A 27,037-nucleotide genomic window follows, 5' to 3' on the forward strand; every position below is an offset into this window, starting at 1 on the left:
GAATGGCGTAAACCCGGGAGGCGGAGCTTGCAGTGAGCTGAGATCCAGCCACTGCACTCCAGCCTGGGTGACAGAGCAAGACTCCGTCCCGAAAAAAAAAAAAGAAAAATAAATTCCCAATGGGCATTGTAATTTAGATTCTGAGAAGGAGGCAGACAAAAAAGAGTTCATTTACCTTTGCTATTTGTAAATCTCTTTTCATTTATGGGTTTTTCCCAATGGAGTAGCTGAGAATGCATTTTTTGTTTGTTTGTTTATGATCTAAAATCTTAGAAATTTAAACTACTTAGTAAACTTAGCCAATGCTTGTAACTCTGACACTCAATTCTTACTTCATAATTTTGAAATTACTTGAGTGCTCAAAGATTGTGGCTAGTTAGTTGGTTGATGAGTTGGGTGGTTGTATTCAGACTGGCCCAGTAATTGTCTACAAATCAGATGAACTCTGTGCTCATCTTTTCATAGCTAAAAACGGGATTGGAGCAAATCTTATGTGCTGGATGCCCGGGTCAACCACTGAGATGTGTGTGTCTGTGCGCGCATGTGTGTGTGTGTTGTGTGAACAACAGAGTTAATGGAATCCACTCCTAGTTTCCATTTCAAACAGGGTGAGAACATCTGACCTTATTTGATAAATAATAGCACCTTCAACCATTTCAATTATCAACTGTCTGCAGAAACAAAGGAGATATTGTTAGAAATGTTTAAATAGTTTAGAGCGATAAATATAATATGCACCTACAAATGTGCAGATAAATAAGGTTTTAACACAAAAAATTTCTATCATGACTTTGAAAAGAAATGAAACAGCCTGTACCAGAAATCTCCCAATTCAATTAAATATTTTATTATTAACGGGAAGCCCATGCTGGGAGTGTGAGAATGGGCATTATTTGAGTATGAAAGTTCATAGACATTTTGGATGTCCAATTTCCCTTTCAGTGTAAGGGCAGGCATTAAGAAACTGGATCCTCACTGAGCAATGATGGCTGAAGAGGGGAACCTGTGCCAGGTTACGCCAATAATTGCCAGCCCCCCAGGATTCTAGCTCAGAAATTTTTGTATGTTCTCAGGAGACAAAAATGAGTGATCATCAAAGGCAGTCGAACTCAGCAGGACTGTCATAAGCCTGAAGTTACAACTTAGACATGCAATAGAAAATATCATCGGTACCTCTCCAGTGCATCGCCTGTAGTAATTAAAAACTTGATCCCTGCTGTTTTATCATCTCATTAGCAATGGGGGCACACGACTTTTATCCTTGTTTGTCAGGAATCAAACATACCAGAGGAACTCTGATTATAAATTGATGAAAGTAAAGTTAAACTTTTAAATAAGAGAAGTGACTGTTCACAATGTTTTTTTTAAAGCTGATTAAAGGAATCTAGTTTTTTTCTCTTAAGAGTAATCTCTCTGTCCAGCCTAGAATTGTAGAGGTCATCTCTAGGATTGCTACATGTGACACGTTTTGTAAAGGGGGTTTGCTTTGTAAGCCGTTCTGGTTTAAAATAAATATCAGCCCTGAAAAACTTCCTGAAAGCAGAGATGCAAAGAATGTCATCCTTTTCAAGCCTTTTGATGAAGTTGAAACACCTTCTATCCCTCTCAGTTATGTGTATTATAACGTCTTTTATTCAGGGCAACTGACTGGCCTCATCGTTTAAAAGCCCAGGCAAGCTTTCTGCTTGTTTTAATAACTTGTTTTTCACAGAGGACAGGTGAAGGACCTGGGGACCCTTTTATGCAGCTAATTTCTCCAACATTTACCTCCAAAATGGAAATTTTTCATCCTAACCTACATTGTTTCCTTTGGGTCCAAAAAAAAAAAATCCCAAAACAGGTAGAGCTGTATTTCTCTATGGTACTTTAGTTGAATTCTAATCTACACTATAGAACAATTGGGCAGTTCAGATTTGAAGAGAGAACAGCTTACTGTACCTTTCATTTTATGTTAAATGCCCCTCACCCATAATTAACAAATCACCTATGCATTTAAAGCATACTGCCGGAGAGACTTCTACACACTGTGCCCTCTGGCAGGTGCTAGGATATCGAAAAATAAAATAGAGCTCCGGTTCGCCCACAACTTTAAAACATTTTTCCCACCTTGCTAAGCTGCTTGAGGAATCACAGTCCAAACAACTTAAGGAGTTAAAAATAAACAAATAAAAGCGAGATATTCTTAACCTCAGGACTAATGTCAGTTTGGGTTGGATGGTTCTGTGTGGTGGGGGCTGTCCTGTGCACTGCGGGACGGTGAGCAGCCTTCCTGGCCTCCACCTACCAGGTGCCTGTGGCCCCCCACCTCCAGTGTGACAACGAAAAATGTCTCCAGATGTGGCCAAATGGCTCTGGGAGTCAAAACTGTCCCCAGCTGAGAATGACTAGAACAATGTGTATATAGCATGTTACCATGTATGTGACACACACGTAATTGTGAACCCCGGAAGCCATCAGATAAAGGAACATGCTTTCTGATTTCATCAAAAGTCATTGCCGCTCCTAGGCAAAGGAGAGGAACAGGGGAGAAAAGGCAACTCATTTTCTCGTTATACTCTTTTGTACCTTCTAAATCCTGTGGCCTGTGTGGACATTACCCATTCCAAGCAAACACCCAAACAAATGAACGGATAATTCGAGCCAGGAGTTTTCACTGAGATCGATAAGTAGAGAGCTAAATTAATTAAGAAGTAAACCAAGTACATGAATAGATAAGTCAAGATATTATGCCGAGGATTCTTACAGATAAATGAACGAACTGAACCTGACGGCCCAGTATAGAACTCCTCAGAATTATTCCATAATAGTGAAATGAAAGTGTTTGCTTATATACAGTGACTTAGGTCTTTCCGATTTTATCACTATCAGCAACAGCAATAAAGAATATATTGTCTCATTCCATCTAGAAAATGAAAAGTTTCTCAGCCTTCAAAAGCCCTGCAAAGCCACTTAAGACTTTTATGCCTCAAGACTTCCTTGAAGGAGTGGGGTTTGTCCTCATTGTACGGGTTTGTGTTGTTAATGCCAGCATTTGCTCTGATGAGCAAAAGGAGCCCTTCTCTTGGGGCAGCTGTTCCCATGCCCTGTGAGAGTGAGGCCCGTGTCCTGTCCCAGGTAGAAAGCAGGTCCTGGCTGCCCCATCAGGGGCATCACAGAGTGCCTGGAAGCTTTCAAAAACCTGCCAGCAAACTGGAGATCATGATGTAAGTGAAATAAGCCAGGCACAGAAAGACAAATATCACATATTCTCTTTCACATGTGGGAGCTAAAAGAAGTGGATCCGTGGAGGTAGAGAATATAATGATAGATACCAGAGTGGGGAGTGTGTGTGTGTGTGTTCGGGGACGGTGGGGAGATGAAGAGAGGTTGGGTGATGGGTATAACACCCATTCGTTATTGGGTGGGTATTAGATGTGTATTGGATTAGTGATTGTATCCATTACTAATGGGTACAGTACTCATTAGTAGTTGGTAATGGTACAATTACCCAACAGTTAGAAGGAATAAGTTCTCATGTTTGATAGTACAATAGAGTAATCATAGTTGGCAGCAATGTATTGTGTACTTCAAGATACCTAGAAGAGAGGACTTTAAACATTCACAGATGTAGAAATAAGTGCTTGGAACCAACCCAAATGTCCATCATTGACAGACTGGATTAAGAAAATGTGGCACATACACACCATGGAATACTATGCAGCCATAAAAAAGGATGAGTTCATATCCTTTGCAGGGACATGGATGCAGCTGGAAACCATCATTCTCAGTAAACTATTGCAAGAACAGAAAACCAAACACCACATGTTCTCACTCACAGGTGGGAATTGAACAATGAGATCACTTGGAGACAGGAAGGGGAACATCACACACCGGGTCCTGTCGTGGGGTGGGGGAGGCGGGAGGGATGGCATTAGGAGATATACCTAATGTAAATGACGAGTTAACAGGTGCAGCACACCAACATGGCACGTGTATACATATGTAACAAACCTGCACGTTGTGCACATGTACCCTAGAACTTAAAGTATAATAAAAAATAAAAATAAAAATAAAATTACAAAAAGAAAGAAGTGCTCAAGGTGATGTGTAGCCTAAAACCCTGATCAATACACATTCCATGCATGTCGCAAACTACCACAGGTATCCCATCAGTATTTTTCAACCCTCACGCCCTTCCCTCCCCAGTAGTCTCCAGCACCTACTGCTTCCATCTTTATGTCCCCAAGTACCCAGTGTTTGGCTCCCACTGATAGCTGAGAACATGTGGCATTTGGTTTTCTGCTCCTGCGTTAACTGTCTTAGGATGATGGCCTTCAGCTGCATCCATGTTGCTGCAAAGGACATGATTTTGTTCTTTTATAGGACCATGTAGTATTCCTTAAGGTGTCTTTTTTTTTTTTTTTTTTTGAGACGGAGTCTCGCTCTGTCACCCGCGCTGGAGTGCAGTGGCGGGATCTCAGCTCACTGCAAGCTCCGCCTCCCGGGTTTACGCCATTCTCCTGCCTCAGCCTCCCGAGTAGCTGGGACTACAGGCGCCCGCCGCCTCGCCCGGCTAGTTTTTTGTATTTTTTAGTACAGACGGGGTTTCACTGTGTTAGCCAGGATGGTCTCGATCTCCTGACCTCGTGATCCGCCCGTCTCGGCCTCCCAAAGTGCTGGGATTACAGGCTTGAGCCACCGCCCCCGGCCAAGGTGTCTTCTTAAAAGAAGATTTCAATAACCAGAAAAAAAGTGTCTTCTTCCTGAAGCTAAATTGAAAAATACCTAATTAAGTCAATAACATGACTTAAAATTCATTATGATACTGCAAACACTTTATCGCACAAGAAGTGCCTTTTTCATTTTTGTAAGGCTGTCTTTCAGAATAGAACCTTTCACCTCAGTGATTTACAGATACGCATATTAGAGTCTATCAAAATCATGCATAACATGAGGATTAGAAATGTCAAATTTTATGAATAACAGAATCAGAATCAACATATTCTGAGAGTCTGTAAAACTTAACAGAGAATTACAGTCAGTTCTGCTTTAAAGCGACATCTACCTACCTGAGAATGTCAGCGCTGTGCAAAATCATGCAACACAAATCACAGGGCTTGTAAGAAAAGTGAGATGGAGGCACAGTGCTCAAAAGCACATCAGCGACACATTTGAAAAAAAAGACAGAAAGCTAATAAAAATTCCAGCGTGGCTTTACACGTGTTGAGTGGTTAAGAAATAACATAAATACCACCATGAATGTGGCTCTTCACCCGGAGGGAACCCGGAAGATTCTCATGGGAGTGGGCACCAGAAGGACTATAGCCCATGAGTGATTGTGAAGTGGTGGGAATGGCATTATCTGCAATCGGAAGAACCGAGTGTCGGCGGGTGTGGATGGGGTAGTTCCAAAAATCTCAGTGAACTGAAATCCTTGGTGGATGTTTGAGGCATGGACATGTGTGGGTTTTGTACGTTTCTTTGTTGCTCTCTTCAGTCGGTGTAGTTTTCTGTGTTCAGCTAGCATTTATCACAGATGAAATTGCCCATGAGTAAATATGAATTTGGGGCTGAGCTCAAATCATTCCCTACTATCTCAATTGCACTGAAACAAATGTGTATCTTCAAAACAAGTGTTATAGCAGAATCGCGTAATATTCAGCACTTAGGATAAAATAATATTGTTAGAATAATAGGCTGGGCGCAGTGGCTCATTCCTGTAATTCCAGTACTTTGGGAGGCAGAGGCAGGCGGATTACCTGAGGTCAGGAGTTCGAGGCCAGCCTGCCAACATGGCAAAACCCCATCTCTACTAAAAATACAAAAATTAGCTGGGCGTGGTGGTGGGTGCCTGTAATCCCAGATACTCAGGAGGCTGAGGGGGGAGAATAGCTTGAATCCAGGAGGCGGAGGTTGCAGTGAGCCGAGATCACACCACTGTACTCCAGCCTGAGGGACAGAGTAAGACTCCATCTCAATAATAATAATAATAATAATAATAATAATAATGCTAGGTAACATTAGTATCAGGCATCAGGCTTGCTCTCTGTTGGGCACACTGCCCAGCACTGACATACATTCAGCCTTCTTCATCCTCACTCGCTCTGTGGGGCAGGTGTGGTTATCATGATACCATTTTGTCACGGGGAAAATAAGGCACACAGAGGTTGGTGGGATGAGCTGGGAGTGACACAGGGACTTTTTCTGCAGAATGTCACTGCACTGTGGATGAGCAGTGTTGCTTCCGGGACTGTTGCATACTCCACATGCTTCAGTCATGGGCTGGGACCGTAACAACCAAAAAGCAACACTGTCTTAGGCAGCTCTAGTGAAACTTCAACATGAGGAAAACAGGAAGCGATAAGCCCTCTCTCTGTCTCTCAGGACATACCATCCTGGAGTATTCGGTCCTGTTCCAGGCACCACACTGCTAAGGGGAGGGGTATAAATAAATGGGATTGAAGGGGAGATAAATAAAACCATGTTCAAAGGAGTGTAAACAAGATGGCGAAGGAATTTAAATTCATGTTGGATGAGGCGCTGTGAAGGAACTTAGGATATTTGGAAGAGAAAAATGCAGCCACATGAGAATTTTCTTGAAATGTCTGAAGGGTTAGAACATGTCGAGACTATTAGACACCCTCAGTGTGTTTGTTTTCCCATCATGGACCCGTGGAGTAGAACAGGATGGCTGTGATAATGGCTAATGCTCACCGAGCACTGAGTCCCAGGCGCTTTGCATGTAGCACCCAGGTTACTCCCGGCAGGGGCCTTGTGACGTGGCCTCCGATCTCATCCCCACTGTACAGATGGAGACATAGAGGCAACAGAGATCAGGTGACTTGCCCATGTCACATGATGTGTTAGTGGCAGGCAGAGCAGGGGTTTGAACCCAGGAAGTTTGACCTCAGAAGTTACATTCATCACCCCTAAGCAGAAGAAGGCATAGGGAAGCCAATTGGAATTCCACATGAGGGAGAACTTTCTAGAAATTAGAAGTGCTTTAGGACAGAGCAAACTGCTTCTGAAATTTGTCAATACCTGGTCCGCCGAGCTTTTCAAGCACAGGTTGAATGACCTCTTGACGGGGATACATAAAGGAGATGCAAGAGCAGGTCAGATAAGATTAGTTTTAAAGGCTCTTTCCAGTGAGTTTCTGAGGTTCTAATGGGGAGTGTTCAATGCACGGTCTAACAATGTAAATGTGAAAACAAACAAACCCACAGCAGCGATGCCCAGGGACCATGCTGGGTTTGCTAACGTCTTCATTACCTAGATATTTCTGCATAGGGTTTAGCAGTCACTTAATTTGAATTAAAAAACAAAATCGGTTTCCATTTTGAGAGGTGTAAATTCATTGTGTGGCTCTGTAAAGTAAATATATAATCTAAAGTGCAGTGAGTGTTAAATGTATGTTTCCAATATCTTTGCCCTGTGGAATCTTGCAGGTATCAGTTGAAGAACCTTTAAAATAGTCCCTCCCATCTTAAAACCCTCCTGCCAACTGATTTCCCTTCAGCCATCGCCTAATCGCTTTTCTGCCTTCGCAGTTCACTCCTTGAAGACGCTGTGTAGATCACCCCCTCGGCTCCCTCTCTTACCAGTCTTCACTCAGGCCGCCTCTGTTAGTGAACCTCTAGCTTCCTCCCCAGTCATCCTCTCCCATCACTGAACCCAGTGGACAATCCTTACTCCCTATTATTCCTGGACACGCTGTTGTATTGGAACCATTCTTTTTGTTTTTGTTTGTTTGTTTGAGACAGAGTCTCGCTGTCACCCAGGCTGGAGTGCAGTGGAGTGCTCAGCTCACTGCAAGCTCCGCCTCCCGGGTTCACGCCATTCTCCTGCCTCAGCCTCCCGAGTAGCTGGGACTACAGGTGCCCGCCACCATGCCCAGCTAATTTTTTGTATTTTTTTTTTTTTAGTAGAGACGGGGTTTCACCATGTTGGCCAGGATGGTCTCGATCTCCTGATCTCGTGATCCGCATGCCTCGGCCTCCCAAAGTGCTGGGATTACAGGTGTGAGCCACGGTGCCCGGCCCCATTCTTCTTGTTCAGGTGCTCTGTTTTTGAGTTTTTGTTTGGCATCACACACTCTCGGTTTTCTTCTCACCTCTCTGGCCACTCATTCCTAGTTTGTTTTGCTGACTCCTTTCTTTCACCTATCTGCTAACACTGTCTGTCTTCACAGCTCCATTGCTTGTCTCTTGCTGACGTGTTTGACACTCTCCCCATCTCAGTGTTCTTTGAGTTTTCTTCTGTTAACCTTTAAACGACAGATGTCAAAGAGTCCTCTTTGGTTCTCACTACAGCAGACGGGACGACGTGGTCTCCTTCCACAGCCCCAGACACCAGTCATTGAGGATGACTCTCTTCTCATGGACTCACACCACTCTGAGCTCCAAAGCCGTGTATCCAGCTGAGAACTGTACACCTTCTCTCAGACATCTCTGGATAACTCAGCAAGTCCAAAAGGGAGCTCTTTCCTTCCCTGCAGCCTCCCTCCCCGTTGTTCCCTATCCTGGCCCATCCTAAAACCTGCGAATCATCTCCACTCCTTCCCCAGCCCCGCTACTGATCCAAGCATCTGGTTGTGTCTATTTTATTATCAGACCCAAAGGCCTCTCAAGCTAGTGCACATTTTCCATTCTTAACGCCATTGCTCCAGCTACAAATCTCTTCACTTCTTTATTGCCTGTTCCGTGCTTGTCTCTCCAAGGTTATCTTTGCTACCAGATGCACAGACTCTTCGCTCCAATCACTTCATACTGGCATTTTTTCGGTCCCTGAAATTTGTTCTTCTCGCATGCACGCCAGCTTTTGTACACACGATTTCCTTTGTCCGGAACAGTTAAAGTGACTTTTCCTTTTTGCTTGGCTAAGTTGTGTTTACGCCTCAGGTACCAGTTTAGATGTCGTTTCTATGTAAAACTTTCCAACTTCCCTGTAACATGCTCTTTTGCACATTCCCGTCATACCCTATTCTTTCACCCAATAAAAAGGATTTAATGTTGGACCTTCTTGTTATGCCTGTTTATTCATTTGTATGTCCCCTGCAATTGCTAATTTCATGAGAACAGAGACAGTCTTATGGCTAGCACATAGTAGGTTCTCAGTAAGTGGTCATTGAATAAATATGAAAATTGAGATTCTACGCTGTGTTTTCCAGCCAATCAACTTTTGCTTACCATTAGCTGTTGCACATGACTTTGTGGGTACATACATAGAAGTCATGATATTCAGAGTTTAGGCATAAAACTAGTCCCTTCATACATCTTCCCTATGTTTCATAAACTTCATCTTAGATTTGCCTGATGTTTTGGTTCATTAGCTTTGCATTTTAGATTTGTTTTTATGGAGCACATAGTAAGACTTCATGACAGTGTATTTGTTGAGAAGTTGTTGAAAAAGTAATTACATCCCAAAGAGTTTATTTTCTAAAGCCATGAATCAACGGAATTTATTCACATCTTAACAATGGGGAGACGAACCTATTTATAATTACAAAGGACCTTTCCATTTTAAATAAAATACTGCACAGCCTTTTACTCAAGAAACATTTTGCATATATTAAAAAGTCATAAAAATATGGTACTAACGGAAGACAGGTAGACTATTTTGGTAATTTAGTCAATGAACAGTTTCCTTTTAAAATTGAATAATACATGGTGCCCATTCACCTGTGGGGAATGCTGGTTAAATTCTTCAGTAGTGGTGTAGCTTTCTAGGTTAGAGTGGTTTTAGTCTACAAAGAAAATCGAGATTTGACTTCCGTGTCACAGACAGTTGCTGTATTAAAGAGCTCCTTTGTATATGTAATAAAATAGAAGACGTTTTAAGCACTTAGAGAGTTCCACATCTAAGATAGCAGTCCCTGTAAGACTAGATCTAACTTACCCTATTGTAATGGAGCAGAAATATATGAGACATGATTTTGTTTGAAATATTGGATCATTTTCCTTTGATTCTGTGATTTCTAAGCTACCCCCACCCTCCCGTGTGACTTTAATGCAGTCTTCCTTCTGTATCCTGGTGCCTTTCCAAACCAGGCAGGTGTGAGAATGGTTCTGCATGCGTAAGTCAGCTCCCCAAGGAGACAGTTTCAAAGCAAAGTTACTTTCTTGATCCCAGGGAAGATAATATTAAAGAACACAGTGACCAGACCAGGAAATAAAGATACACTGAATTTTGAATCAATTTTCAGACCTAAACATTTGTAAGAAGAAAAAGAAAACATCGAAAGTGAGTAAAATGGGCTGTGGGAGAAATTTAGAAGTAGATAAATCCACCGATAAGAGCATACATTTCCTTCGCTCTGCCTTCCAAAGGAGCTTCTCATGCAAAATTTTACGCCGGTCAAGAAAAGGAGGCCAAGAAAAGCTTGTGCTAAAACTCTTACAAGGTTGCCTTTTAAAAAGAATTTTACTGGCCAGGTACGGTGGCTCATGCCTATAATCCCAGCACTTTGAGAGGCCAATGTGGGTGGATCACCTGAGGTCAGGAGTTCGAGACCAGCCTAACATGGTGAAACCCAATCTCTACTAAAAAAAAAAAAAAAAAAATTAGCCAAGCGTGGTGGTGCATGCCTGTAATCCCAGCTACTCGGGAGGCTGAGGCAGGAGAACCCAGGTGGCGAAGGTTTCAGTGAGCCAAGATTGTGCCATTGTACTCCAGCCTGGGCGACAGAGTGAGACTCTGTCTGAAAAAAATAAAAAGAAACATAAACAAAACAAAACAATAACAAAAACAAAAAATACTTTACTGTATTGCCTCTTTAGATCTGCTAACATAAAAAAGACAAGTGATCTCTCTACTGCTTTGAAAATATGTGTGCTTAATACAATCTCTCTCAACACCAGTGTTTACACTTTTCTATCCAACTATCTCCCTCTTATAGAGTCCCATTCAACCATGAGCATGAAAAGGCAAATGCTCCCCGTGCCCTGAATACAGCATTGATGCAGTTAGGATACAGGCTGAACTGCTCCAAGAGCACAAAATAGAGGCTGCCCCAAATAAGATACAAGAAAAGCACTTATTTCTCTCTCTCCCTATGGAACAGAGGGGCGATCTGGGGTGGGTCTCTGTCTTCTATCCCTGGGCCACTGGCTGCACCAGCTCTTACCATTCCTGGCCAGGGCTAAAAGGAGAGCTCCGAAATAGAGTCTCTAGCTGGGTGCACATCCTGAATCTGGTGATAACTGAGGATAAAGCCCCTTGGCTGCCCTGTGCTCCATGCTTTGGGTGAAGCCCACTCAGTCCCACTCTGACAAATGTGCTTCTCAGAAGGAACAATCGTTTGTCCCCTTCCAGGGCACTGCTGGCCAATATCTACTGCTTTTCCAAAGATGTTAGTGTTTGTAATCCTTACTTATAAAATTATAGGTCACATGGCCCAGGCGTCAACTACTAGTGAATATACACCCATTCATTCATTCATTCATCCATCCATCCATCCATCCATCCATCCATCAAATGTTTACTGACCACTGGAAGGCAGTGAGGGACAGAACACACAGGTAGCTGGAGAAGCAGGGGCCAGGCAGAGGGAGCTGTCTGCAGAGCCTCTGGATGGCGATGCCTGGAGGGTGGAGGAACAGAGTGGCCTGGAGGAGCAGGTGATGGAGAGAAGGGAAGGAGACGCCCTCAAGAGGTAGTGGGAGATCAGAGCACTGGGAGCCTTGAAGGCCCTATCAACTCAAAATCCTCTACTCTGGTGGCCCTGGGAAGCCTTTGGAAGGTTTAAGCAGAGGTGTGTCTTGATTTATCTTTAAAAAAAATTTCATGTTGCCATGTTGAGAATTAGACTAAAGGTTGCAAAGATGGCAGTAGAGAAGCTGGTTAGGAGGCAATTGTGAACATCTGGGAGGAGAGACGGTGGCTTGTACCAGGGCGGTAAGTAGCAGCAGGTGAAGGTCACATTCTGGGTCTTTTGAAGGTGGAGCTTATAGGATTTGCTGATCGTTCGGATGTGGGTTTTGAGCAAGAGAGATGAGTCTGCGAGTTTTAGTCCAAGCAACTAACTAGAAGGACAGAATTAACCACCAATTGAATCGGGGGCACTGTGGGAGAAGCATGTTTGGGAGAAAGACCAAAAGTTTGGTTTGAATACGTTAGATTTAAGATGTTTCTTAGATTTCCAAATGGAGGTGTTCAAAAAGTACTTGAATACCTGGGTCTGGAGTTCAGTGAAGTGGTCCAGCCCGGAGAAGGAAATTTGGATGGATTGGGGAGTAGCTCGCACATTGGTGGTAATCCAGGTCTTCACGTTGGACATGTCCAGTGAGTGCCTGAAGCGGAGCACAACTGTGCTTCCCCCTTGCTGCGAGGTGGGGTCCTGGGTCTAGTTCTGACCAGGCCCACACCGCGGTCAGTTCCTGTCACACTTCCTTTTCCTCTGGCAGGGAGCCTGGCCACGTGTCAGCAGCTCTGTTAACCTACATCCCCACCTTGGGGGGCAACGTGGGGTGGAACTCCCCCGGAGATCCATGAGAAGCCTGGAACCTCAGCAAGAAAGGAACCTTGTTTTTTCAGTCACACTGGGTTTGAGTTGTTTATGATGTCAACTCACCGAGTCTGCCCTGGCTCTGGATGTGGGTATGGTTCAGATGCCGGGTATAGTAGTCAAATTATAACGTAGGGAAATGGATACTTAGGGATTTATTTTTGTGATTTCTTTGACATACAGTTTGAGCCAGGAAATACTTTCATTTTCCAAACTGAAATGGAAAGAAGTTAACTGGAGGTTAAGAAAGTTGGTTATGGCTGGGTGCAGTGGCTTATGCCTACAATCCCAACATTTTGGGAGGCCGAAGCAGGGGGACTGCTTGACCTCAAGAGTTTGAGACCAGCCTGGGCAATATGGTGAGACCCCATCTCCACAAAAGTAAAAAAAAAAAAAAAAAAGCCAGACGTGGTAGTGCACACCTGTAGTCCCAGATACCCAGGGAGGCTGAGAGGAGGATCCCTTGAGCATGGAGACTGCGGCTCCAGTGAACCACCATTGTGCCACTGCACTCCAGCCTGGGCAATAGAGCAAGACCCTGTCCCAAAAAAAGAACAGTTATAAATCATGACTATTTCACTAGCAGCCTGGAATGGCTTATCCATAAGATCCTCGAATGCTCGGTGCCGTCTGAGTGCCTGCCTCAGTCTTCCACAGCTTTGGAAAGCAATTGGCTCCTCTTCTAGTGGCCTGCTTTGAGACACAGTCTATTATCTCTATCTGTATCTACATATCTACCTCTATATTTACATCTGTCTCTTTATATCTATATTCATAGATTTTCTTACTAAATGCGGCAATGATGTCAACAGCTCACTTTAACAGAGTGTGTACTATGTGCTGGCCCTGTTCTCTATTTTGCACATTCACAGAAGCCCTGCAAGGAAACTGCCACATGCCTTAGATTTCCCAGTTGCTGGAAGAAGACACCGTCCAGAGCTGCACCCCCAAACCCAGTGGCAGGCCCTCAGCAGATGAGGTTTGCCTTGCACCACCGCTCCCTCCTCCTAACTTATTTCTGTTTTGTGGTTCTCTCCACAGAGGTAAGCTATTAGAAACATTTGTTTCAGCCGATACACATGGTGTTTTCTAAAAACTATAACATTCTTTCTAAACTCAATGCTTTGGACAAGCTAACATTCGCTGCCACTGTTCCCATTTGTGTTTGACGGAGGCAGTAGATGTTTGTGACATGTAGATGGGCTTGTACTCTCTCTCAATTAGTCCCCACAATAACCCAGGAAGAATGTTATTCTCACCACTGGCCAAGTGGAAGCAGAGGTTCTCAGACTGTGAACAGCTTGCCTAGAACTCACCAGGTTTGATGATGGAGCCAGGACCCAACCGGATTTAATCCCACTCAAAATATTCAGTAGGTTGAATGACGATGCTTGCAAAGCAGTAAAAGTTGAGGGTTTCAGAGGCTGTCAACTCAGCAATTCTGGGACCATCTGGAGATGCTGGGACCTCTGGTCACCCTATCTCTGAATCTGAAGTACTTAATACTGACTTGTTATGGCACCAATAGGCAAGGCCAAGCACCCACTTACTTTAGGAAATCACATTTATAGCATGTTTCCTAAAAGGCAAACATGTGTCTCTTTTCCCCAATCCCTGCCTTCCTCGTTAAAAGTAAACCAAAGCTGGGCATGGTGGCTCATGCCTGTAATCCCTCCCAGCACATTGGGAGGCCGAAGCAAGAGGATCACTTGAGGCCAAGAGTTCAAGGCCAGCCTGGGCAACATAGTAAGGCCCTATCTCTACCAAAAAAAAAAAAAAAAAGCAGTTGGGTGTGGTGCGTACCTGAAGAACCACTTGAGCCAGGAGTTCAAGGCTGCAGTAGGCTATGATCAAACCACTGCATTCCAGCCTGGACAACAGTGTGAGACCCCGTCTCTAAAAAAGCGAAAATAATGAAGTACAAAAAAAAGCAAACTAAGGAATGGACATGGCAAAACGGCCTTTCGCTATTGCAGGACATTGATAATGGCCTTCAATATTGCCTTCAGACACTTCTGCTGGGCTTCCAGCTCTGGCCTCTCCGCAGGTCACCAAACCCTCCCAACAAACACAGACCTCGGCACTTGCCAGGAGGGACAGCTTGCCCTGCCCCTACAGCCGCAGCAACACAGAGCCAGGGCCTAGCCACAAAGCCCTGCCACTCACTGCCAATTAGTTCTGTTTTCAGTCTAAACATCACTGCCTTAAAGAAAAATACAGCCTCCCAGAGCACAGAACTCTTTAGCCCTCCTACCCGCAAACAGGTGAGGGAGTGTCGGCTCACTCACTCTGCAGGAAAAGTGGGACACTTGGCTTGATTTCCTGCAAACTGCATTTTGAGGAAGGCCACCAGGGGCCCTGATGCCGAGTCGGGGAACAGGCCTGACTCTACAGAGGCGGAAGGCAGAGAATGAACAGAACAATGATCCTATTCTCTACGCTCTTTCTGGCAGATTTTTTTTTTTTTTTCCCTGTGGTGGTTGTTGGAGTCTGTGACAAACAGTCCACAAACACTGCATTGGCAGAGCCGCCGCGAAAGGCCTCTGCGCCCAACACAAAGGCATCTGTGACGCGGTGCACCTCCCATCAATGAGCGTCCGACCCTTATGTTTTCTTTGTTTAAAAGGAAAAAAAAGATCCTACTTAAGCAAAAGTAAACCACAGCCTGATACTGTGCCAACTACATTAACCAACTTCTCTTTGGAGCCTTTGAAGTTGGCAGGGGGCAACATGCTTGTGGTGCGAGGAGAGAATGATACTTTAAGCGATTCCTTTTCATCCCTTTAACTTAATGAAAGATTAATGGCCTTGTTATTTTTGTTTCTGTTCTTTTTTTTCCGCCCTTTAATATCTACCCCCACCACCCCCACCACCTCTGCCATTGAAATTGAAAATCCTTCCCGATCGTGGTTTTCTGGATCAGTGGGTTTTGTGAATACAACTCCTGCCCCTTCATTACCATCTGCAAACTGGGTCAATGACTCCAAGTCCAAAACATCCAGGTGTCTTCAAGGAGGAGGTCCCTGGTGGATGAGCAGGTGGGTGGCAGCCCAGGAGAGCTGGATTTTCTTCAAACAAACCCCACCTCCTTTGAGTCAGGCTGGAATGCCTTGGCAGGGATTTAGTTATGTTTTTCCTTGAAGATGCAGTATGGTGTTTTTGGCACCATCACGGGAGGCAGGCCGTGGGCTGATCAGGAAGTGGTCACACGTCACAGGCCCAGTGAATCCGGCTGGTGGGGAGGCAGGAGGGCACTGATACAAGGTAGTTTAGTCAGCAAGAGCCTTCCTCTCCCCACTCAGTCACTCAGTTTTCCAGGCTTGTTTCCAGGCTTGTTCTCCTCCCTGTCTTTCTCTTGCTGCTGAATGCTAACTCTATCCACCAACCGTAGGTGCCAAAAAACATAGGTGTCATTCCGGATACCAACTCACACCACCCTCCCCACCCATATTCAGCTGATCAGCAAGACCTGTTGGTTCAGTCTCCAAACATATTTCAAGGACAGCCCTTGCTATTCATGCCCTCTTCCACCCAAGCACACACCATCTCACCCCTTGCCTGGAGGACATTTGGGGTCAGCATCTCCTTTCTTACTCTGCAGCCAGTGGGACCCCTCTAAAATGAACATCGTGCTGCTCTCTTGCTTAAAACCATCCGTGGATCCACGATTCTCTTAGAGGAAAATGTGAACTCCCTCCTGGGGCCTGGAAGGTCTGTGTGACCCGGTTCCTGCCCAGCTCTCCTGGGCTCCACACCGTCCTCTGTCTTCCCGGGCCCCGTGGTGACTCCAGCATCAATGCCATCCTCACTTCCTCACAGGATGGGCCTCTGTGGTCGTCCCAGCCTCAGGAAAGTGCACCCTCCGAGACCCACAGCGTCCACACACCATCTACAGCATCCCCCTCACCCCGCCTCCTTGTGCCATGTTACCGCTATCCCTTTACCCCGTCTTATTTTCTTCTAAACATTCATCTTTATAGGAATGTATTTGTGATGGATGGCCCAGCATCGTGGAAGCAGTCACGGTAAGCTGGACTCACCTGCCCCCTGGTGACTCAGGAGTGCCCTCCTTGTGCCGGGCACACTGCTGGGTGGTGATCTGGGCCACCTCCCTCTATTCATGCGGAACAAATGGCATTTGCCTTCATGGTGGCCCTAGTATTCAAAGCACCATGGAAAAGAACAATTCAGTAGCAGAGGCCCTTTGAAGACTCCAGAAACGGTCTCAACTATCTGGCCGGCTAAATCCAAGACAAGTGGAGGTTTGTATGAAGACACCAAGGAGATATTTAGAACATGGCCAGAAGTCCCAAGCTCATTCAGTTGGATAGAGTCACACATTTAGTTTGTACCTGGCCAGTTTCTGCAAACTTAGAGATTGATTACTAAGTGAACCTCAACAGAACAACCTAGAAATTGTGTTACCTAGAATGGGGTAGCACCTGGTTACTCACTGGTTCTGCTAATTCAAGAAAAGTCTGATAATAGCTCATTATGAAAGGCAGTAAGAGGCTGCATTTATTCACATTTTCTATTGCAGATAAATTCCATAAAACCTGTGAAGGCTCAGGTCCTGGTGAGACCCCCCAGGTGGGGTGGAGCTGGTGAGATCCCTCCCAGGTGGGGTGGAGTATATGCCTCTCTGCACCTTCTCAGACCTGACTTGTACATGCCATGTTTCATGTGGATCTTCGATAGATAATTGTCTTCCAGAATATTTCAAAACCTCCTCTAGGGCTGAAAATGAGTCTTACTCATCCCATAGTAAGAACTTGGTGAGTGCTTGTTTATTCTAAGATCTGTAAAATCCTGTAACTCAGTGTAAGACCCTCCCATCAGCAGAAGGATAAGCAAAAGGCAGCCAAGCACAGTTATTTTGCTCCTTCGTGGGCACAAATATTGCTCATGTAATTATAATTTCACGTATGTGATTGAAAGTTTTCTGACACATCCCATACTTACCCCAGTTCCAGCTACATCAATGATTCTCACGTTTTGGTCAACTGTCATTTTAAAAACTCTCAATTCCAGTGAAAATGTATGGTAGAGAATTATTTGGGTCCTATGATTCTTTAGCTTGGGATTTTCAGACCCATTTTTAGCATTTTATGGCTGACTTTCCTGCCAGTCACTAAGATGGAAGAGTATTGGGCTGTGGACACCTGACACAGACTGTCCCAAGAACGGGGCTGTTGTCTCGTTTCCAAGCAAACAATGGCCATGTGGCATAAACGCTTAAACCCTGTACTTGGAAGAATTTAATGAAGACAGACCCTGATGCACGACATTAAATACATCCCCTTCTTTTAATAACTCAAGTTGATTTCAGATCAGGAATCACAGTCGTCTAATACTATGAAAATTAAACAGAAATTTTCTGCCATTACACCAAGCAGCCTGCTTAATAAATCAGTAATGAAAAAGAATAATTTATTACGGCTTGTGAATTCTGACAGCTCTAAAAAGATGTCCTTCCTCTTCCCCCAAAGGGAGAACGGAATTTTCTTTTTACCTTCAATACACTGGCATTAAGCATAATTTCTCTGTCTGTAGGACTTTACTATTGAAGAGGAGAAGGGATTAGATTTTTACATCACAACCTATTTTAAGCAATTATAATCCACAAGTAATCTTTCTCACTCATCCCCCCTGGGGCGAGGAAGATATAAGAGACTGTTCTGGGGCCTCAATTTAGATCAATGTTTGCATTCCTACTCGCTGAATTCGCTGGGATTCTGGAGTGTGGAGCCCATTTATCTCAGACACCGTGAGAATGTGGGCCTCACTCACAAAAGGAGGTTTTTGCCAACTGAGTGCCATTAGTGCAGTCAAATAACATGTCACCCCCATCCTTTGTACTCGAACACGCCTTTTGGTCTTTGGCCTCCGTGTGCCAGTGCAGGAAGAAACTTCTGGCTTTGTGGGAAGCCATTTGGGAGTTAACCACCCGGCTTTCCTTCAATCCACTTGCATTTCTGGTCATTCTCAGCATCAGGTACTGGTGTGCTGGGGTCCGTTCACACAGGCTTTTTTTTTTTTTTTTTTCCAGGAATTTTGTGAGCCAGTTGTAAACACAGAATTATTAAAAATTAAATTACATAAATGTACATTTAAAGAAATTGTATTAAAAATAAAAGTAGAAGAGAACTCGAGAGTTTCAGTGGGCTCTGTGATGACCTGTGCTCCTGGGGCTCACTGTCCGGGTTTCCTGTGTGCAGGAAATGCTCACCGGGGGCTGCGAGCATCTCACCCCATCTCTGTCTGGTGAGTCATGTTGGTAGCTTGAAGTTGCCCACGATGGGAGTATTTACACCATGGAAATGGGCAAACATGACAAATCAAGTGTGTTTATTGTATTTATTGTATTATGGTCATTTTGTTTTCCTGAAGAGTTGATTGTTAGTCCGTTACCAGCACAAATCAAGTGTGTTTACTGTATTGTGGTCATTTCCTTTTCCTGAAGAGTTGATGGTTACATCTTTCCCAGCATATCACTGGCAATGGGGGAGGGGATGGACGAGAGCAAAGACACTCCCAGGCTTAAAATTAGCCGTGGGAGGCCAGCACCTGTCTCTGAGTGCCACTAAAAGTCGCTCATTTATTTACAATCTCTTTTGTTTGCCCAACACCTACTGAGTCCTCAGCACTGGGGACATGGCCATAAACAAGGCAGATGAGGCCTCTGCTCTTAAGAGCTGACATTCTAATGGATTTAGCTCAATGGGTCTGATAAATTGGCCAATGTGTTAGAGAACAGGGGGCCACATTAGATCAGATGGCCAAGGAAGGCCTCCCTGAAGAAACCTTGTTTTATCTGCCTCATAACTCTTACCAAAATTAAAATATGCTTCTTTCTGTGCCATCCTATTGATGATCTGCTCCCCACGCCCCCAAGCCTTGAGTGTGTGTCCCATGAGGGCAGGGACTTATCCGTCTCAATCTGTATCCACAGGGTCTGCTGGGTCAAAGTGAGAACACAAGGCATGAGAGATATTTGTTGAATGCATTAAATGGGATTTGAGCTGACACCTATGAAATGAAAATTATTCCTGTGAAAAGGCAGAATATGAGAGGCCCAAGCAGAGGGAACAGCACCTAGAAACCTCTGAGGCAGCAAAGAGGTGGGCTGGAACAAAATCAAAAAGGAAGAGTGGGGTTAGACCAAGCACTCACCCACAGGGGAATGTTGGCAGAGCCCACAATTCTCCTCTTCCTTCCCCATTCCTTCATCTCTACGTGGTTCATGGGGGAAAAGGCCTTCAGTTTTACCTTCCAGTCCAATAGTTCTTTCTTCCACTGTATCTGATCTGATCTTCAATCCGTCTGAAGGAGGGCAGGCGAACCCTACACTGGGCTTAGCCTGGGAAGGATTTTGGCTGTGCTTAGGGGCGAGCTGGTGGTAGGAGGAAGCAGCTTTATGGAGGTGCAGGGTAGCAGCCCTGTGACTGCCACTGCAGAGCAGGGCCCACAGGCAGTGCCTGAGAGCAGCAGCCCAGGCAGTTCTCCAGCCATATATATACCCACTTTGAATTCCATCCCAAACAAGGGTCAGCTGATTCAGAAATTTCTAGAAAAAAGGTGGGAACTTCTGGGTCATTGTCATGCAAAAGGGGCAGTAACTTCTGGGTGTTGCCATGGCAATGGTAAACTGACATTGCACAGGTGGGCGTGTCTTATGGAGGGCTGCTTTCACCTCCTCCCTGTTTTTCAGCCAGTCTTTAATCTGGTCTGGAGTCCAGCCCCTGCCTCCAGAGCTATGCCCCGCCTCCTACTTCACATCCGTTAACTGTTTTATTTCCAACACTATTTTTTTCATCTTAGAATTTCTACATGCTTCTTTTGCAAATCCACACATTTTTAAGGTGTTCTATTCTTTTAGTTTTCCATGCCTTTCTTTACTTTGTGATCATTTTAAAGGTTTCTGGGATAAATAAGTCCAATCTTGTCATGATGTATTATCCTTTTAATGTGTTGCTAGACTCAGTATGCTAATATTTTGTCTATTTATAATTATATATAAGATTGGCCCATAACTTTTTGGGCATAAGACTTTGCAATTGTCATATTTTCTCAATAATTATACCTCTGGTAATATGAATATACTTCTTTGGCTTTTTACATTGAATTCATTGATCTAAATTAATATTACATTTTTATATCACTTCCCTTTTAAACTTATTACATTCTTAATATCCCTTTTGTAAGCAGTATGTAGCTGAGTTTCTATTTGTACCCAAGTTGATGGTGCCTTTCCTTTTTTAGGGGAATTGAGTGAAGAGTGTTTATTATCTCATGATGTCATTACATGCTTGTGTTTCTGTTCATTTTATGTTGTTTCGTTTCTGTGCTTTCCTTTTTAAAAGTTGAGCTAAGCAAGGCTTATTTATTCCATTTACCTTTTCATAAACAACTGCTTTAGTAGTTACACATACCGGTTGTATTTTTCCAGCGGAAATTTAAATTTTTAACCATCATATTCAATTTTACATTTTTATTAATATCTAATATCAATCAGTAGCTTCACCCCACCAAACCAGAGTCTGGGCACACATTCAGTTCCATCTCTACCACCCGTGGGCTCTCTGGGATGCGGTCTCCTTCACCATCTTCATAGCCAGGAGCTCCTGTGGAGCACTGGACACTAGCCCAGCCTCTGATCTGATTCACCCAATTCCGACTGCTCATTTTCAGGTGTTTCTGGAAGTTTTCTCTTCTACTGATGGCATTGTTATTGTTTTCTACATTTAGATGTTTTAAAATATATTTTTTTTCTGTAGTTTCTGGGAATTTGGAGCAAGAAATGGAGGCACGTGTTAACATGTATTTTGATCAAACATCCTTTTTGAAAGCACTTTGTTGGTTTTTAAAAATTTAGATAATTAATCTCTCTACTGTTTCCTTATCAATAGCCTTGAAAAATAGGTATTAGGATCTCAAGTTTGAAGACAAGAAAATTAAGGAGCAGAGACATTAATTTGTGTAAAGATATCCATCTTGATAAGGAGAAAAATGAGGGCTGGAAACCAGATCTTTCTGATATTTAGGCTCATGCTCATTCTGCTCTGAAAGATGTGGCAGTTTTCTTCCCCCCCCCCTTTTTCTCTTGTTCCTCCTCCTCCACTTCCTTCTGCCATTATCATTACCATCATCACCATCACCACCACCATTATTACATCATCACCATCACCATCATTACCATCACCATCATCATCACCATCACTATTATCATTGCATCACTATCATCACCATCATCATCATCACCGTCATCACCATCACCACCATGACCATCATCACCATCATCATCACCATCATCACCATCATCATCACCATTATCATCACACCATCATTACCATCACCATCATCACCATCACTATTATCATCACATCACTATTATCATCGCATCACTATCATCACCATCATCACCATCATCATCATCACCATTATCATTACATCATCATCACCATCACCATCATCACTATCACCATCATCACCATCATCATCACCATCATCACCATCATAACCATCACCACCATCACTATCACCACCATCATCACCATCACATCACCACCATCATCACCATCACCATCACCATCACCATCATCACCACCATCACCATCATCATTATCACCATCACCACCATCATCACATCACTATCATCACCATCACCATCACCACCATCACATTATCACCATCACCACCATCATCATCATCATCACCATCATCACCATCACCATCATCACCATCATCATCACCATCATCAGCATCATCATCACTCATCATCACCATCACATCACCACCATCACCATCATCATCACCATCATCAGCATCATCAGCATCATCATCACATCACTTTCATCACCATCAGCATCATCACCATCATCATCATCACCATCATCACTACCATCATCACCACTAGTTTCTTTACCCCTAAGGAACCCCTGAGTCCCTTGGAGGGCAGGGACCACTTTTTACCACCTTGGCATTTCCTGTACCTACTGCCTGGCCTGATGCCCACATTTGTCAATCCTTCTTCAATGTTTGTTTCTGCCTTTTGAATTTTAGCTTTCTGTGAGCAGATTTGTCTTGTTTACTAACAGTTCCCATAGTGTCTAATAGATGCCAGGGACAGAGTGAATATTCAGTAAATATTTATTAAATAAATGAATCAGTGTTTCATAGATGCTGCAAAGTACTACAATATAAAAATGAGAATGTAATTTGAAGACAAAAGGTAATAAAAAAAGCTCGATTAGAAATTGGGTTGTTATATAAACCTAAAATATAAAAATTTAATTTCACTAGTAAAACACCATGACAGGATGATTTAGTTAGTGAGCTCAAAAATCATCACAGCTGAAAAACATCTTGCCCTGTATTCACTATCTGGTATACTGTGAAGCCTCTTTCTGTGCATTTTAAAAAAATAAAGACCTATCAGTTGGACTTAACTTTTCCCCAGCATTTCATCATCTTAAGTGTCTGACCACTGCATTACTGCCATAATGGGAATTGTTACTATGAAGCTTAGATTCAAATTAAGGTAGTTCCAAGGACTTTATTAATTAGCACATTCAAAGTGTATCCATTGAGTTTCTACAGGATACCAAATACTATGGGCAGTGCAAGACCGAGAAATAAGTAAGATATAGTTCCTGTTATTAACATCTTTACATGTCATCGGTGAGGAAAATGTGGCACCCTTCGTGACTGTGTAAGCCCTCTTATTGGGGAAGTTCTCGGCCTGATGGGGGAGTCTCGTTTGCCCAGCTCTTCACAGGAAAAGGACTTGGCATTAACATGACTGCACTGGGTTTCTCTCCAGGTTTCCACTTGTGCCTCCTGGGAGTAAAGCTGTACACCTTCATTAGGCAACCTCACCCTGCACCCATCAGCCCCCACCCTTCACACCTACCCTTTTAATCTTATACTAAGTGAACAAAGTTAGCTTAACCTCAAACATCCTTTACACCAGGAGAAATGTAGTGATGATTGATGGTTATTCTAAATGATTTGGGGTCAAGGATAATATTTAAATCTGCTTTGTGTCCTCTTTGGCAGGTGGTAAATGCTGATTACATGAAAAATATTGCCCTTGTCCCCAGGTGGGTCGATGAGATTTCTCTACTGCAAAGTGACTATTTTTCCCTTTATGAGTTATGAGTATCTTGTGGGGAAACACTTTGAGACTATGCAAATATCCTGTTTCTCATCAAACTTTCACCCACTAGTTTCAGCATCCCTTGATGATTATTATCAGAAACAATTATGATGGTAGTATTGTTGAATGGATGATTTTGCAAATCACCTTTACGTGTACATGTAGGGTGATCTTCAAACAAAATTAAGTCTAGAGGAATTCTGTCAGGAAGAACATGCATAGAACATGCATCCAAATTCCTAGATGGGCTAATTAATAAAGTCCTCGGAACTATCATAATTTGAATCTAAGCATCTTAAAAACATTGTGGTAGTATGCAGTTGTCAGACATTTAGGAGTAAAGAATGATGTAGAAAAGTTAAATCCAGGCAATAGGTTTTTATTTTTAAAAAATGCACAGAAAAAGTCTTCACAGTTATCCAGGTAGTGAATACAGAGCAAGGTGTTTTTCAACTGTGATAATTTTGGAGATTACTAAGCCATCCTCTCATGGTATTTTACTAGTGGAATTAAATTTTTATATTTTAACTTCATATGACAGTTTCTTTTACAAGTGACTATGCATTGAAAAAAACCTCACCTTAATGACTCTTGTACCTTTTAGCTGTATGACCTTTGCATGTTCCTTATATTCTCTGAAGTTTATTTTACTTATTTGTAGATTGGGAGTAATAGTAGTAATTGACTGATAAGGGCTGTCTGAAAATTAAGTTAAACAATATGTGTAAAGCTCCCAGATGAGTTTGTGATAAACAGCAGATATTCCATCAAAGTTTGCTATGAATATTGTTGTATTTATCAATATTTCTCAACACTGAAGGGATCTTAAAACAAAATCCAATCTTGAGGGATTCTGAGCATGAAGAAAGAAGATTTTGCAATGCCATCTTGAAGTGAGCAGTAAAGTTGTTCACAAAGGCAAAGACTGCAAATCCCTGCCTGGGAGCAGGAAGCCCTTCCTGAAAGGACTTAGAGGCTGCTGGGAAAGCCGAGGGATTCCAGCTTACATTTCTTCCAGCTCCTCAAAGCACACATCTGTGGGCCCTGATAGAGGGACCCTGCTTGCTTTCTCCTGTAGAGATAAGACATATGCCAGAAATCACCCCTGTGGAATTACTCTGTGAAATTGGGAATTAGGTCATCTGACAACTTTCTTGTGAAATGAGAGTATCCCGAGGAATACCCTGATTTGGGAACATCTTCCTGTCTGGGTTGGAGTGAATTACTGGGCGGGGTGTTTACACGTGTGACAGTGGATGGAGCCACAGAAGGTCAACTGAAGGTGTTTACTTCTTGGTAAGAGGGAGATACAAGATCCTCACAAAAGCACATCATGAAGCTTCTCTTCCAGCTCATGGTTGCAAGCAGGTCACTTCAGTTTCTGGTGAGTAAAAATCCATCTCTGCCCAGCATGCTCTTGCAGAATGTGAACGCCTTGGGCTGTCGCTGTTTTTAAGACAAGCAGCAGAAGACTGGACCATGGGTTAGAAAGCCTTGGCTTCAGTCCATGTGTCAGTTGGGCAAAGCAACTTTGTAAAAGTCCAGCTCCTCTAATTCTCCTGATCTATGAAATGGGGGTAATTGGAGGGGTAATAATTGTGCTGGGTTGAAAATTCGTGCTCACCAGGAAACGCAGGATGGACCTTGTTTGGAAAGAGGGTCTTTCCAGATGTGATTCATTAAGATGAGGTCATGCTGGAAGAGGGTGGGCCCTAATTCAACCATTGGGGTCTTTAGAAGAAGAGAAGAAATTGGACACAAAGAGACACAGAGGCTAGTGTCATGTGAAGAGGGAGACAGATGGAAGTGAGGTGTCTACCAGCCAAGGAGCACTGAAGATTGCTGGAAATTCCAGGCGCTAGAGAGAGGCGTGGGACAGATTGTCTCTCAGATCTCCAGAGAAACCAATCCCAGTGGAACCTCGATCTTGGATTTCTGGTCTCCATAAATATGAGAAATAAATTTCTGTTGTTTTAAGCCACTGAGTTTTTGCTACCTTATTACAGGAGCATTAGGAAACACAAGACAGTAAACAGCCACCACATGTTTCTCATAAGAAGGGAGAGTATTGTCCATGACAGTCACCCATTTCCAATCTCAGGAGCCTAGGACGGTCTCACTTAGATCTTTCATAAGAAGGGAGAGTATTACCCATTCATAAGAAGAGACAGTCATAAGTCTCTAGTCATGCCTCTCTTCTCAGTCTTTCTGAGACCCAGTTTGAATCACACACAGAAGACCTCCAAAGGTTGCTGGTATGTTCATATACGGGCCATGATCATATGTTCGTATATGGGTTGTGACCGTGACCCTGGGAGACTGAGTCCAGATTCACACTTGCAGCTCTTGCACTCAATTGCTGAGGGCTTCAGGTAGCTCCTGGGTTCTTCTGAGCCTGAGATTCCTGGTCTATAATCAGGAGCCACCTCCACCTCATGTTGTTGTGAGGGTGTAATGGGGACAGCATGTAGAGGGCCTGACACCAAGGAGGCACCTGGGAGATAATAACTGCTGCTATTATTAATATTATTTATGGAGGATCCCTTGTATTCACTTTCACCCTGCATTTGCTGTTTAGGGCAGTTATTGGGATCATTGAGCAATACTTAGTGGGTACTTATGAAGCACCTCACTCTGCATGTGTGTGTCAGGGAATTGTAACCAGGGCCCTCAGCCCTGGAATGGTAAATAGCATAGAGAGGGCCAGGTGCGGTGGCTCACACCTGTAATCCCAGCACTTTGGGAGGCCGAGGCGGGCGGATCATGAGGTCAGGAGATCGAGACCATCCTGGCGAACACGGTGAAAGCCTGACAAATAAATAAATAAATAAATAAAATTAGCCAGGCATGGTGGCGGGTGCCTATAGTCCCAGCTTCTAGGGAGGCTGAGGCAGGAGAATGGCGTGAACCTGGGAGGCGGCAGAGCTTGCATTGAGCGGAGATTGCGCCACTGCACTCCAGCCTGGGTGACAGAGCGAGACTCTGTCTCAAAAAAAAAAAAAAAAAAAACCAGCATAGAGAGGGGAGAGAGGATGGGAGCTGGTGCTCTGCGGCCACACCCATCTGCACTGCACCATGGAAAACACATGCTCCCATCCAAATGATCAATACTCTCCCTTCTTATGAATGGGCAATACTCTGTCTACTTATGAAAGATCTAAGTGAGACTGTCCTAGACTCCTGAGATTGGAAACGGGTGACTGTCAAGTGGAGTGGGAGCTAGAAGTGGCAAGACTCCTATCCCATTCTGAGATGGAAGGGAGCACACATCGGAGTGGGTGGGTCTGTTGCCCGTATTTGAACCCAGTAGTGCTGAACTTACGTGCTCTCAAAATCCTGCAATACTATTTTCTTCCACATGAACAAAACCTGCTCCTTGGACGAACCCATTGAAG

The sequence above is a fragment of the Colobus angolensis genome, unplaced genomic scaffold, assembly GCF_000951035.1.
Source record: "Colobus angolensis palliatus isolate OR3802 unplaced genomic scaffold, Cang.pa_1.0 Scaffold115, whole genome shotgun sequence".
Taxonomy (NCBI): Eukaryota; Metazoa; Chordata; class Mammalia; order Primates; family Cercopithecidae; genus Colobus; species Colobus angolensis.